At 45.7% G+C, this 14,501-nt stretch overlaps 1 protein-coding gene across 29 annotated transcripts in view; it reads left to right on the top strand.

Moving 5' to 3' along the window:
- KCNMA1 (potassium calcium-activated channel subfamily M alpha 1) overlaps positions 1-14,501 on the top strand; it is a 708,733-nt gene that overhangs the window by 219,476 nt on the left and 474,756 nt on the right. The window lies entirely within an intron of this gene.

Here is a 14,501-nt window from a genome sequence, read left to right as displayed (position 1 = left end):
TTAAAATAATGACCAGCAGAGGCACCCAGGAGGGGCAGAGAAGGAAACATTTCTGTGATGAAAGCTGTTTTTTACTTCTGGAGCAAGGGAGCACACCCAGCAGGCTGGTGGGAGCTGCCAGGTGAACCCCCAAATTTACAGCAAGGGTGCAAACACTGTGAGTGATCGGTGAATTTGACGTTGCAGAAGTTCCCCAAATGAAGCTTCATTTTAGGTGAACTTATTACAGGAACTTACAAAACAACCACAACAAACCCTCAATTGGCTGACTCTTTTAAGTATTTCCTATTTAATTAACACGATTTAAGCAAAGACTGTTAATATCCTCAAGAGTGGAGCCCGAGACCTTGCCTGGATGCTAAATTACAAACCATTACTGTTCCTCTGACCTGTTTCCTCTTTGCAAAGCAGTGGGTTTATCTGGTTGTTTTCCCCACAAAGTTTCAGCATTGAAGCAGGTTTCCACTGCACCCTGGACTAGAGGAGGTTGCTGTGTTGGGAACCCAGGGTCATCTCTAGCAAACAAATCGTCTAGAGGCAAGTAGGCAAGCCACCCTTCTAGCCTTTCCCAAAAGATACAATTCCTTTTCCCAGGGTTGCAATGGAGAGATCTTGATAGAACAGAAATAAATAAGTAGCCAGACTCTTTTCATTGCACTCTCTTTCAGATACAGCCTCTGGTGCTAATTATTTCTGCTGTAGATTTTATCAGACCTTGAATCCCAGTCCTTTTGCCATAGGTGGTATATTTTAGCGATGCAAAATGACATGAAAAACCATCCGCCTTCCTGAAAGATAATTTTGTGTACATTAAACAGACACATTAAGCCATTTACAAGTGAACTGTTTGTTCTCAGGGATCTGGAGGAAATCTGAATTTCTAATCCTGGGCTCTTTAATAATTTTCAAAAGAACCCAGGGTAGTAATTAAATGTCTTTCAACTTCCCCAGGCTTGTCTTCTATTTCGTGGTCCCAAAGCATTTGAAAAGAAATAGAATTCTCCACCTCGATGAATTCCTTAAGAGGGTAGGGGGGACATCAGCCTCAGAAGGAGCTTTTTAGCAGAGTGGGGGAACTGAAGGTAAAGAGGCTCAAGGAAAATGCACAAGGTCACTTTTGGAGCTTCAGACAGGAAGTTGAGTGAAGGGCCTTCACACCGTTTTTTTCCTTCATAACTGTGGCTGCTAATACTTGGTGGGGGGAAGGCGAAGGAGAAGAGAAAAGAGAGGGAGAACATCATTAAGGGTCTTTGTAATGAGAATACATGTGAAATGTAGCATTTTGTAGCTTGGGTATTCAAGGATTAGGAGCGATCTAGTCCAGGGATAGAGAACAAGTTTCATCTCCTGGGCCCGTTCTGATTAATCAGGGGTGGTTACCCAGGATGCTTTGCTGAACATTCAAGATTCAGCAACAGAGAGTAACTGGGCCTTGCTCTCCATGATGCTGTGGGTGATTAGTGATTTCTGCCGTGAAAGATGGCTTGGAGGGTGGCAGGACCCATTATTTATGCCTCATTATGACTTAGCTGTGTGTATTCTAGATCATTTTCCCTACAGTTCACTTTATGTGTGATGAAAGTGAGGCTTGTCCGAGGTCACACGTCCCACGCAGCGTAAGGACAAAAACCCATGTTTCTTGACTCTGCCTCGTATTTGATACCCCAGCTCCATAGCTTAGATCTCAGAGGAGCAGCAAGTTGTCAGCTTCCTGTCTGAGCCATCTTTTTGTGTTTTTTTTCATATTGCCACCTGACTTCAGATTTTTCCATCTGGAGGTTTTCTTCAGTGTTTGGAGAAGCAAGGGGGTGGATTTCAGACCTGCAGAGATTCTACAGACAAATGGAAATGCAGGCTCCACTTTCTCATTTGTTAGGTCCACTCTCCAACCTCTCTGAGCACAGAGCACATGCCGGTCATGGTCCTTCCATTGCAAAGCTTTCCCGCACCCCACTCCGGGGTTCCCTTCTCCCAATCTCTGCGTATGCCTTTCCCTGTGCCCCACTCCCCCTTTGGCTGTAAAAAGCTTTCAGTGGGGGTTGATGCAGCATCATTTCCTCTTTTGCTTCAGAAGCCTCACCTTCTATTTCTTCCTGTTTTCTCCCTTAATGTTTTATCTTGTCAGATATTCATGCTCACGTCTTAATGGCTGTGCTGACAGAGATATTTATCTTGCCTCTGACCAAAAGCGGTTTGTGCCCTGACTTGAACTTAAAAGTCTGCAAGAGTTGCAAGGGTGCGAGCGGGGTAGAGTTCTCAGCTTTATCCTGGGAGCCATTGAAGTTGCGAAGATTTTATTGCCTCCATCAAGATGAAAATGGGATTCCAAGGCTTCAAATATGATAGATAAATAACAAGGAAAACTTTAGCTTTTGTCAAAGCAAAGTTCTCTTTACGGTTTTATTAGTTTGCCTATTGTGCCCACACCCTGGCATCTATTTCATTCTAATGGCAGACAGAACCTTCTCAGGAATTGATGTAAAACTAGGGCTGGGGAGAGGATTTCAAACAACTGGTAGAGCTTGGAAGAAGGCTCACAAATCATGTTTTGGGGCCATAACTCACTCCCAAACTCCTCATCCATCCTTCAATTCTTGTTCCTCCCCTCCCAGCGCGATTGGAATTGGAATAGAAAGCTCAATTAGCTGTATACCCCGGCTGGGTTTAGATTCCGGGCCTGTGATTGACAGGGCAATATGACAGAGAAGACCGCAGTTTGCTGTGCCAGGCTATTTTTCCTGTTTGAGGTAGCCTGGATTCTTTGTCTGGATTGAACTGGCCATCTTGGCTTCAGTAACCAGCCTCATACAACTGGGAAAGGCTCAGCGTATATTGCCATGCACTGCTCAGTAGAGACCCATGTGTCACCCTCTCTGGAAACCAGAGCCTCAAGGAGCCCATGTGCCATGCTGAGTGGCCAAGAAGGTCCCCAGTAAGGGCTCCTGGAACTTGATTCTGATTTGGATGATTTGGTGGGAAACTGATAGCGCTATCTCACATCCTGGCGGTAGCCAAGTCCTGTGGAGTTGCTCCCCGTGCTCCTGCCTCCATTGTTCTGGTTTAGTCCCTGTGACTTCCTTCATCTATCAGCTGCTGTGTCACTCTCCCCGTGCGCCCCATCTCTTCCCTATGGTTTACCTTGCATGCCATTGCAACTGCATTTTCCCCAAAGCCAGCTTTGCTTAGATTCTTCCATGGCTCTGGGACCTTCCTTCAGTAGCTTCCTCAAGCCCAAACTCCTCGCAGATGGGCAGGGCCCATTTTCATCTGGCCTCACTCCCTTTGCAGCCTGCCTTCCCTCTCTTCTCTTACAGCTACTCCCTGTGTTCAGATCCTGTTCATCTTGAAGATGAAGCGTGGGGTTGTCTGCTCCTCTGTAACCCACCACTCTTGTGCACTATTCACCTACTTAGCAGGTGGGGTATGTGTCCTCTTAAAGACAGCGGCCGAGTGGTTACGAGCAGCAGCTGTAGAGCCAGCCTGGCTGAGTTTGACTTTTGCTCTGCCTTGTATTATTGTGACCTTAGGCCAGTGACAGGGGACAATAGTCGTACCTACCTCGTAGGGTTATTATGAGAGTTAAATGAGCTAATATTTATAAAATGCTTAGAACAGTAGCTGGCACAGACTAAATATTATATAAATTGTTTATTAAACTAATACAGCCAACTGTAAATTCCATGAGAATAAGAGACATGTGTTTTAATGTTATAATCCCTTTTGTTTTGTATTGGGCAAAAATAATCCTGAACCAGATTGCTGTGAGAATGACATTTAGAAAGAGAGAGAAGGAGCGGGAGAGGGAGAGAGAAGATGGGAATACATGCAAAAGCACTTTGTCATTTCTTCATTCAACTGATATTGTTGGGTATGTGGAAATACCAAACTCTCTGCTCAGTAGCTATGAATGATCAAAATGGAATGAGATATGGTTTTGATAATGCAAGGAACTCACAGTCTAGGGGAAAAGACAGAGATGTAAGTCAATATCTAAACAATGGAAGGGGTGGCCAGTTAGCTCAGTTGGGTAGAGTGTGGTGCTAATAGCATCAAGGTTGCTGGTTCGATCCCTGCATGGGCCACTGTGAGCTGCACCCTCCTTAAAAACAAAAACAAAAACAAACCAAAACACTTATGGAAGACAAATAACAAACATTATGCTGTTCTTATTCCCATCTTACAGATGAGAAAACCAGACTCAGAGATTCTTTAGTAGCTTAGGTAAGGCCATACATCCAGTGAGCATCAGAATTGGGATTTAAACCTGGGTTCCTGTGACGTGATGGCTCCAGCTCTTTCTACCATGGTGAAGAACAAGTGAAGGAATGAATGAATGTGTGAAAGAATGAGTTGGAAGATCCCAAAGACATGTGGTTTCAGGAAGAGAAGATCAAACCAGGGATCTGCTATAGAGGATGAGTTTTAAGTCAGGTTAGGCAGGAAGTGGACCCCTGAAGCCATCCCCATTTGTCCAGCCAAGCATTTACTGTGGTGGACATTTGGGGCAGTTTCTTGCTTCCCTTTTGGGGCACTCCTATTGTCATAACTCCTGTTGTCATACCTCAAAGTCCTCCAGCCACTTCTCTCTGAGACAAGGGTGGTTTTATTTTCTTCTCCTTCAGGTAATTGCAAGGACAAAAAGTGGGTGTGATGGTGGATGGAAAAGGTGTGTAACCGTTCTCTCTTTGATCTACTTTCATCGTAATGGGCCCATTTGGAAGGTTTCCATAGGTACAGGGACAATGACACTCCTCTGGGTTTCATCAGCCACAGAATGATCAGGCATCAGGGCAAAGTCTGGCGTGAGGCTGGCTGGTTTCCATGGCAACCACTGCTTGCCTCAACCCTGCAGACACCCTTCTCTCTTTCCATGTAGGCATGTGTTTATTTATTATTGGCTCAACCTGAGAGTGCCCGAATGGCTGTATAGGTGCTACCTCTGCCTCCACTGCTGAGGTCACTCACTCAGTGTGGAGATGGACCCACAGGGGCGCGGCCAGAGGCACAAGATTTGCCCCACCAGGAAAAGCTCTCCTTTCGTCCCCAGACCTTCTGATGTCTGTAAGCATGAGGACAGTGATCCTGGGACGGAGGGGTGTTAGAGAGCCCATCTAGAACCATTAGAGTCAGACGCTGTGTGGGGTCCTGCAGTGAGTTACGGACTGCCCTGGATAGCTGATGGTGACGCACAAAGCTTTCATGAACGTAGCTTGTTGCTCTGCCGTGGGGTGCCCATGAGCTGGCTGAGCGTGCATGGGCCTGAGAATCTCTAGATCTGGGCTATCCAACGGGAGCCGCTAACCGCGGGTGGCTATTGAGCATTTGAAATATGGCCAGTCCAAATTGAGATGTACTAAGAGTGCAAAATTTAGTAGGGAAACTTAGTACAAAGACTGCAAAATATTATTAATACATAATCATGCTAATATTCATTACATCTTGAAATGAGACTGTTTTGGATAATCTATCCAGAAGCAAATCTAAGTTAAATAAAAACTATCATATTAAAATGAATTTCACCTGTTTCTTTTTACTTTTGAAAAAGATGCCTCCTAGATAGATAGTACTGATGGTTGTATAATTATATGAATGTACTTGACGCCCCTGAACTGTTTACTTAAAAATGGTTAACATGGTAAAAATTAACTTGTGTGTTTTGACGTAATTAAAAGAAAGCAAAAAGAAAGAAATGTCTGATGGGAAAGGAACCATCCCTTCTAGGCCTCTTTCTTAGGTGTCTGGACCACTTTCCCAGAAGCCCGCAGGACACCTCCCCCTTTATCCGGGACTGAGTTACACACTTGGTCCTAAACCCAAGGCACGAGACCACCCGACTGGCTCCGATATCTAAGTATGTCTACCCTGAAGTGAGGCCAGGGTTCCGTGAGGTGAGTTATTTGCATCCCTGAACAAAGCTAGGGCTCTCTGAAGAAGGCACGGAGTAGGAGTGGCTGTTAAGGACGCAGCCAACACTCACCTGAAAGGAAAATGTATAAGAAAATCAATGTATGTGAGCTTCAGGTCAAAGCAATTTGAAAACATTTTCCCCCAACTCGGAATGATTTTTGTCTTTAAATCTGTCAAGAGCTGTAAATAAATGAGTTAAGTGTTCAAAAAATGTGCCTCCTGGAAAGTTCAGAATTACATAGGTATGTGGCTTGTATGATACAGTTCACCCTTGAACAACATGGGTTTGAACTGTGTGGGTCCACTAATATGCAGATTAAAAATAACTTATGGTATTCATAAATACAGTACAGTACTGTAAATTTATTTTCTCTTCCTTGTAAGAATATAGTTTATAATACATACAACATACGTCATATTTATTAATCAACTGTTTATGTTATCAGTAAGACTTTCCGTCAACAGTCGGCTATTAATAGTTAAATTTGGGGGAGTCAAAAGTTGTATGTTGATCTCCAACTGTGTGGATGGTCGGCACCCCTCACCCGCTTATTCAGGAGTCAACTGTGTTTCTTTTGACAGCGCTGCTTTGTAGCATTGTGGTTAAACACAGGGCCTGGGCTATTCTCTCATTTCCGAACTCTGTAACCTTGGACAAGCTGCTTTACTGTGTCTCACTTGCTTCATCTGTAAGACGGGGATAATAGCAAAACCTCCTTCCTGGGGGTGAGAGTTAATTCATGTAGAGAACTTAGACCTGTGTCAGGCACATAGACAGAACCTAACAAAGCTCTGCTCTCATCGGGAACTGCAGGGGGCCCCGCGGCTGTACCAAGAGCCTCTAGGCCCAACCTCACCTGCACACCATAGCTCCTCCTGCAGGCGGAAAGCTGACTCTGAGATGCAGAGGAATCACCCGAAAGGGAGATTTTAATCAGGTGTGGTGACGACCACTTGCTGAATGGCTTTCCTCTCTGGATGGAGCCAAGATGACTTTTCCTTCTTGGAGGCCCTCCTCCTGAGCATTGTATCAACTTCACGGGAAATAAAGAGGGAAAAAAGATCCTCGAAGAGGAAACACTTTGTGGGGTGCCACCTCACCCGGGCAGGTCTGAATTCATTGAACTCGGGCCTGCTGCTCTCACTTGTGTGTGGCCTCAGGATAAGTGGGTGTTTGGAGCCGCATGGCCCAGTGTCCTTGCTTTTGGAGTCCCACTTTATGAGCCTTTTCAGGGGTTTGTGTCTATCAGGAGGGTGTGTTGTGTCTGAGGGGAAGAAGGGCCTGGGTTTAAAGTTGTTTAAGTCAAGAGTTGAAAAAACTAAAATGTCAAATAAATTTGTGATTGCCCTCCCAATTATTGGGGACCACAGGCAGACATGGAGGATTTGTTGGGATATCCAGGTAATGTGGGGTGTTCTTTATGAACCTTAGACTGCAGTCATTAGATGGCGACAAATTCTAGTCTCAACTCAAATTGCTACCTATTGCTTAGAGAAATAGAGTTTCAGTGCTGGGAGGTACCCTGGAGAGTCCTGCAGAGACGGAAACTGAGGCTTTGGAGGGAGAAGGGGACACTCATGCTTACACAGCAAATTAGTGTCACGTGGTTTCCTTATATTTTCTACAGCTTTCAATTTTTTATAACTTCTCCCTATTTTAAATTACTGCTGTTCCCTGTCCTTTATGTCTTTCATTTTTCTTTATAACACTTATAATTCTATAATATAATACACACTTTGCTGACTTATTTTGTTTATCATCTGTCTTCCCCTGCTCCCACTAGAATCCATACTAGCGCCATAAAAGTAGGGATTTTTTTCTCTGTTTGGGTTACTGCTCTATCATTAGCATGTAGTTCCTGGGACATAGTAGGTGCTGAACGAATGAATCTTGCCTGATGGGTCTCATAGATCCGTCTGATTCAGAGTCCCGTGGAGAGAGAAACAGGAAAGCCATTTCCACCCCAAATGGGACGCTCAGGTCAGGAAGGCATACAGTTGCCCAGGACTAAGCTCTAAATATTGACTATTCAGAGGTCATAAGTTTTGGGACATTGTGCTTTCCCTTTTCAAGTAGAAAAGTCATTTCACGTCATTGTGCCCACTGTGCTTCTTGAAGTAAACAGCAGACAGGGTGGGTACTTGGGGCATCATTCCTTCAAAACCCAAAGCATCTTTCTTAAGCATCTTTCTTATGAAGTACCAGTAGGTTTTTGCTAGGTTAAGGGGAGGGAGCAGGGCTCCAAAGGAAGGGACTGCTAGAAGCAAAGCTGAGAAGGTGGACATTCATCTGAGCACCTACTATGTGCTAGGTTCTGAGCTGCACGTGGATCTGTGGCTTGTGTATGGTGCCTCTGAGGGAATAAGGAAGGGTTCATGACTAGGGCACTGCAGGAGGGAAGGATTAAGATCGTCGGCCAGGTTCCTGAACTTTGCCTTCATTCTTCTGTAAGGTAGGCTAAGCAAGAAAGTAACGCAGGCCTCTCCTCAAAGGAGCCTTGCCCGGGGCCTTAAATGAAAGGATTTCTTTGTGAGGGAAGTGAAGAAAGGAAACTGAAGTGACTCTGTGGTGGAACCATGGGCTGAATGAAGATCTGAAATAAGGGGAAATGCTTCTCAAAATTTGAGTCTGGGCCGGGCTTCCTAAAGACTCATCGGGAGGGGCACCCACCATGCTGAAGGGTTAAGTGCAGAACCCCAAAAGCTGGAAAAGAGATGAGGTAAGTCTTTGGCAGAAATCAAAGAATGTTCTTTATGATGAGTATGAGAAGAGGTTGGGGAGTATGATGCTTACAACCTACGAAAGAAAGCACCTTCAGTTGATGAAACAAAATTTCTAAAATATTTTTCTTTAATCTGTATACGCACATTCATTCTTCCTGTGAGATGAACTATAACCCAGAGGAGAACAAACACTAATATTTATTAAGGATTTCCCAAGAGCCACATATGGTGCCAGGTGCTTTCCCTGTGTTACCTGTTTAATCCTCACATCCCTCTTATGAAGTGGGTACCGTGTTCATCTCCATCCTATGGACCATATAGGTGAGGAAACCGTCACATGCAGAGGTTACGTAACTTGCCTTAGGAAGTGGCAGAGCCAGTCCTGATGGAAATGCTGGCCCATGTAGACATTAAATGTTTTATACTGAAAATTAATATAGCTTGGTGTTACGGGGTGAGGGTGACAGACTGCTGGCCCTTGAGCTGGATGTAGTCTTGATGTGACCTTATCTCATTAAGGAAGCAGTTACTAAAAGGTTACATTCCCTTTTTTTTTTTAATTTATTGGGATGACAATTGTTAGTAAAATTACATAGATTTTAGGTGTACAGTTCTGTATCACATCATCTATAAATTACATTGTGTGTTCACCACCCTACATTCCCTTTAACTCTTATCGTTGTAAGTCTATAACACAGCTTTAAACACGCTTAGTGACAATCTTCCAAAATTAGAAGTTGCTTTATGAAAGTTTCTCTCTATTTCTCATTTTACTGTTGTTTGGTTGGTTGTTTTCTTTTCAGGTTACCTGTCTGATTTTTTTCTTCCATCCACATCCCAGAGACCTTTCTCAACCACTTCTTTCTGTTTCTTTTCTGTCACTTCTGTTTTCTCCTTTTATATATTTATCAAGCTGGTTTCTTTCCTTTTCCTTTTCACTCTGAACCTAGTAGTGTCCTTTAAATGCCCATGAAAAAGAATTAAAATATGTTCTTATTGCTTGTTAAGTAGAAGAGAGTTGTAGGTTTTAATTTTAAAACTGTTGATGATTTTAATGCTTCTCTCTTTAAAATATAAGAACATTAAGTTGCTTTCTTACTTAATTAGTACCAGAAAAATATTCTGATTTCCCTAGTGGACAGTGGTCTTTGATGGGGATGGGGAAAAGCTTGCAATTCTCTGTTAACCAGGTGTGTGGAGAAGTTTCTGTGTGGTCTGTTGTCTTCAGTATTTATTACTCAGTTTAACATAGAAACCTTTACACAGACACCGTTTTCTATAGTGTCAGGGGAATGCCTTGTTATTCCTCAAACATCAAATAAAGCAATGCTTGTGAACCAAGAACTTCTGAATAGAAATCAGACAATTACCAAGGGCGTTATCAGCATCTAATTTTGGTGTTTGTAATTGAACAATGAAAACCAATGTACAGGCAGGGGCCATGGAATGAGGCTTTTAATTTGAATCAGAGGATGGAGCAAAGAGCTGTCATGAACAGCGTTACACAAATAGCCCTGCAATGAATAATAATTCTGTGCTGAAATTACTTCCTTGCAGCCTTCCTGCCAAGTGATCACCATACATTAATTGGTTTATAAAGATAATAGTGTTTTATATTTGCATACAGTGGTTTTCAGTTGTCAAGGTGTTGTCTCCTAGGCTCTGCTACTTGACATTTGAACATCTCAAATGTCCTGAAAGTAATGAGTCCTGAGACTAAGATCTCTCTTTATAATGTGGGAGCTGGAGATCAGAGAGCTTGTGTCACTTGTCTTTTGATTAATCAAGTCAGTAGTGACAGTTGACCTGATCCAGGTCGCCAGACTCCAGAGCCAGGGTTTTTTCATGAAGGCATACGGTGGGAGGGAGAGACAGCATACTGCCTACCCACTGGATGAAGGCGGAGGAGAACGGAGAACTTGGCAGTCAGCGTGCCAGCTTTGTGGCCCTCACCTTAGCAAGGGACACATTCTCTTTCCTCTTCCTGAAGAGTCATAAAAACAAAGCAAATGTCTTCAACTTTCCCTAGCTAAGCCTTTGCCCCAAACCGCAGGCTCTTGTGAGATGGGGTGGACGACGAGAAGGCACAAACATGATCCACAGAAAAGCAGCAACCTCCCTGCCTCACGCGTCCCCAAGAAACCCTTCCACCTGGAGGGGGGTGTGTCAGTGCCTTTTCTTTTCATGGCGCATTGGCTCCAGGGGCACTCTGGGCTTGGGGCTGTGGTGACCAGCGTTGCTTCAGGTGAATACAGACAGAGCACTTTCAGAACTATGCCTTCTTTTCTCAGGTTTTAAGCAATTTAAATGCTGGGGACTTCTTCGAATTCCGTAAAAGAAAGAAAGCCCCTCTGCCTTCATATCCCTAGGATTAGAAGCTCATCTTTGATTCCGGGCACTGAAAAGGGCAAATGCTCACTTAGAGAAAATATCATGTGCCCCCCGTGGCTTCTAACACTTATTGAGGTGTCACTGTGCGCCAGGCACAGAAAGGAGCACTTAGTGGGTCTTCCCTCGCTTCACCCTCACACCCAGACTAGGAAGTAGGTACTGTTATAATCACTGTTTTTGATAAGAGGGAACCTAGGCTCAGAGTGCTTGAGTGACTTACTGAGGGTTGTGCAGCACTGAGTGGTCTGACTTACAGCCTCTGCCCCCCAAAATCTTTATTTAGCAAGAGAGATCTTCTAAGGCAGTGGTTTTCACACTCTTGAAGGCCCAGAGCTCTGTGTAAATGGACAAAAACCTAGCTGCTTTGGTTACAGGGTTGGGGTTGCTGATAAGCGAGCTCCCTCCCCCGTCCCCAGGCCCTGCAGGAGTTCTTTGAAACCCCCTGCCAGGGTGCCCCTTAGAGTGGTGTGTCCAGATCTGATGCCAGCCTTCTCTGCAAGCCCTTTGAAAAGGATGTCATTTCTGCCGCGTCCAGGAGGGATCCGTCTCTGTCCATGCTGCCTGTCAGGCCTCCCCTTCTGTCCTGTAAAATCAGAAGTTCTTCTCCTCTAGGCAGGGAAGACCCAGCAGCCATTTCTTCTCGACCTACTTCTTGCTTTTGTGAACCCGCCAACAGGATGGCAGAGAGGGGTCATCTTAGTTCTTGGGAGTGAGAAAGGGAGCAGGCCCTCTTTGTGACGATGTAGATATGAGTGCTGGAGACAGAGGTCCTTCTCAGCAAGCCCCCTCGCTTCTGGGGAAAGCACAGGAGGGGTCGGGGGGAGGTCGAAAATGCCATTTTCCCCTGGTGGGTGCAGGTTGGTGAAAGAGCTGGGACCTCGAAGGCAGGCTGGTTCTGACACCAGACGAGTCAAGAAGGGTGCTCTGGGATGCACTGTGGACACACCTGCCTCGTAACCCCTTCTTTTCCGGCTGCTCCACCTGTGCCAGGTGGTTCTGACCAGGCCTGAGGGCGTGTGAGCTCCGTCTTTTCCTCACTTCACTGCCTCAAAGAACTCACTGGCATTTTAAATCTAAATATCCCACTCTTCATTTAAAAAGTGAAGCATTTCATGTTTTTTAATTAAAGAAACTTGTGTGGAAGTTGATAAAATAATTATTTTGAAATTAGCCATTTCTCTTCTAGGAAAATAATGGTTCTAGCTCTTTTGATGTTCGTGGGAGCTTCCTCCTCCAGCAAGGTGACTTTCCAAACTATGCCCCGAGGTGACCATTCTTCACATTTATATTTATGTTTTTCTGAGCCATTCAAGGCCCTCAGTGGCTCCTGGGATAAAAGAAGTGGGTTTTGTCCCATCGCACAGTTCCTCTTACGTGTTCCATCGCTTCATTTATTTCCCTGCCCAGGCAGGACTGACTCTCCCAGCTTCCCGGGGAAATTGAACCTGGCAGCTTTTGTGGTGGAGAATGTCTGCAAAGCCCAATTTCTACCTGAAGCTTCCCAGCCCCTGTTGGAAGACAACTGGGGGCCTGATTTTCCCAGATGGGGGAATTGCCCGTGTGGAATGGAGGTGCAGCCTTCGGGGTGGTCACAGCACCATTTTGTCATCCCGGACTCTTGGCGATCTCAGCAGCAAGAACGCCCCGGACCTAGAGGGGCCAGGACTACAACCTGGCTGGGCACACGGGCTCTGGGTGTCACTCTGGATTTACCTGGCAGGGGGTCCGAAATTTATCAATCAACAAGTGCAGGGTTTATTGCAGACAGAATTGAGCATGCAGGATGTTTGTTAGGGAGTGTCCCTGGAAACAATGCCCGTGGGAGGAGAGGAAAGAGGCCGGATTGCACAGAGGTTGAGCTGTAGCATCAGCCAACGTGTGGAGAGAACTAGAAGTAAGATGGCCTACCAGCATTGTACTGGACTGGCTGAGATAGGCCTCTGTCCCCTGCCCCAATCAGTCAGAGGAGGTGGTCTGTATCCCCAAAGGGTGTGACCTTGGGCCAGGAAGCTCTCTGCAGCCAAACAAGCCCAGAAGAGGCTGCCCATAACCCTCCCAGCAGCGGGGCAGCAAATCCCTCCTGGAAGGGGGCGCGTGTCCCTCACAGTTTCCTCACGGTGGAGGCACTGGGTGAAGGCACTGTCCACAGAGTCGAAAGGCTTGATCTCAGTCTTCAAAGAGCTTGTGGTCCTGTGACTCAGATTCGGTGTGATGGACGCCGCCACAGAGGGCTGCTCAGTAACCCCAGGCACACACCTAGTCCCCTGTAGCCTCCTCACTCCCCTCGGCACCCCTATCAGGTACCAGCACCCCGCTTTGCTGATGAGAAAAGCAAGGCTCTGAGATGTTTCAGTCACTTGCAGGGGTCATATAGCTGGTAGGCGAAGGCGTCAGGATTTAAACTCAGGTCCAACTCTGAAGCCTGTGTACTTTTCTTTATTCACAGTTGCCTCTGAGATTGGAGGCAGGGTCAACAGGAAAGATGTGATTATGGGAGTTTGGTGGCCTCCTCTCTGCTAGCCCTGCCCGTGCCCAGACTCACCTCTGTGCCTTTGCCCTAGCTGTTCCCGGCCTTTGATGCCATTGCTCCATGCTTCCTCCACGAAGCCTTCCCTGCTTCTCCAGCCCACATGGCTCCCTCTTTGCCTTGATGTTTCTCAGCCGGCCGTGATTATGTTCTCTCGTGGCTGCACTGGAAAAGTCCCACTAGTCCTAGGAGACTGCACACTTCCTAAGAACATGGGCATTGCATGGGCGCTGATTTGGGCCTTGTGTGAGATTCCTGTGTTCATAGTCAGGCAGTTTGGTGTGGGCAGCTTCCTGCCCTTAATAGAGATACTTGTCTAATCCACTTCTTTGGGAATCAGGGTGTTAAAAGATGTTGGCACCCACTCAGCCCTAGGGGTCACGGGGAAACCCATCGACTTGCCCACTGGAAGCCCATATGGTGAAATGTCCTCCTGTCTGTTTCTTTTTGAGGAGTCAGTACTTCCTTCAGGTCACGTACCCATGAGAGGAGGTGTAGGGCAGACCAAGGCCTCAGCAAGTGTGAAGGAGTCAACGATCCTGTGTTTATTGAAGCTGGAGGCTGGCTTGGATGCCGTTAGAAAGGAGGTTTGGACAAAACCCAAAGGTTCCAAGGTCTTGACATCCAGCCCCTGTGACCTACCACTTAATCAAATGGCCAAGGATGTGTTAAGAGGGAGAAATGTGAAAATGTTTAGAGAGCGGTGATTTGTGAGCTGTAAATGGCCGTGGCATGTTTATAAGACATGAGCAGGCTAGAAAAGAAACCCCAATAGCTTTTCTTTTTTTTTTCTTGGATAGAATTACCCAACTGATGGATGGAGGGAGTGTTCTGGTTGTTAAATATTTGGGCCTCAGGAGTCTTTTGATGTAGCGCCTTGTGACAACTGCTTGCAAAGTGAGCTCAGTCTAGCTTAAATTAGCTCAGGGCCATGTGTTAGGAGAGGGAGACT

Source organism: Rhinolophus ferrumequinum, chromosome 16 (genome assembly GCF_004115265.2).
Source record: "Rhinolophus ferrumequinum isolate MPI-CBG mRhiFer1 chromosome 16, mRhiFer1_v1.p, whole genome shotgun sequence".
In the NCBI taxonomy this organism is placed as follows: Eukaryota; Metazoa; Chordata; class Mammalia; order Chiroptera; family Rhinolophidae; genus Rhinolophus; species Rhinolophus ferrumequinum.
Note: the sequence above shows the minus strand (reverse complement) of the source record. Positions and strands in the feature narration are given on the sequence as shown.